We start from the raw sequence: 955 nt of genomic DNA, 5'->3' as shown, positions 1-955 counted from the left end.
CAGGTTCATGCGCCAGGGGCTCCTACAGACAATGCACTTTGATTTATTCCGCTATCTCTCATAGCACCCGAGATATCACCAGATATATATTGGATTTTTCTCTGACCCTGAGCGTCCGGCCCCATGACACTGTGGTTTTCTCGACCCCTGGTGGTCCGAGGTCGATCCCGCTGCACAGATTCATGCGCTAGGGCCTCCTGCAGACAATGGACTTTGATTTATTGCGCTATCTCTAATAGCACCCGAGATATCACCAGATATATATTGGATTTTCCCCTGACCCAGGGTGTCCGGCCCCATGAGACGGTGGTTTTCTCGGCCCCTGGTGGTCCGAGGTCGTTCCCGCTGCACAGATTCATGCTCCAGGGCCTCCTGCAGATAATTTACTTTGGTTTATTCCGTTATCTCTAATAGCACCCGAGATATCACCACATATATATTGTATTTTTCCCGGACCCTGAGTGTCCGGCCCCATGACACGGTTGTTTTCTCGGCCCCTGGTGGTCCGAGGTGGTTCCTGCTGCACAGGTGCATGCAACAGGGCCTGATGCAGACAATGCACTTTGATTTATTGCGCTATATGTAATAGCACCCGAGATATCACCAGATATATATTGAATTTTTCCCCGATGCTGAGTGTCCGGCCCCATGAGACCGTGGTTTTCTCTGCCCCTAGTTGTCCGAGGTCGTTCCCGCTGCAGAGATTCATGCGCCCGGGCCTCCTGCAGATTATTCACTTTGGTTTATTTTACTATCTCTAATAGCACCCGAGATATCACCAGATATATATTGCATTTTCCCCGACCCTGAGTGTCCAGCCCCATGAGACGGTGGTTTTCTCGGCCGCTGGTGGTCAGAGTTCGTTCGCGCTGCACAGATTCATGCGCGAGGGCCTCCTACAGACAATGCACTTTGATTTATTGCGCTATCTGTAATAGCACCCGAGATATCACCA

The sequence above is a fragment of the Nomia melanderi genome, unplaced genomic scaffold (genome assembly GCF_051020985.1).
Source record: "Nomia melanderi isolate GNS246 unplaced genomic scaffold, iyNomMela1 scaffold0014, whole genome shotgun sequence".
Classification (NCBI taxonomy): domain Eukaryota; kingdom Metazoa; phylum Arthropoda; class Insecta; order Hymenoptera; family Halictidae; genus Nomia; species Nomia melanderi.
The sequence above is the reverse complement of the archived record's forward strand: the minus strand, read 5'-3'. Positions refer to the sequence as shown.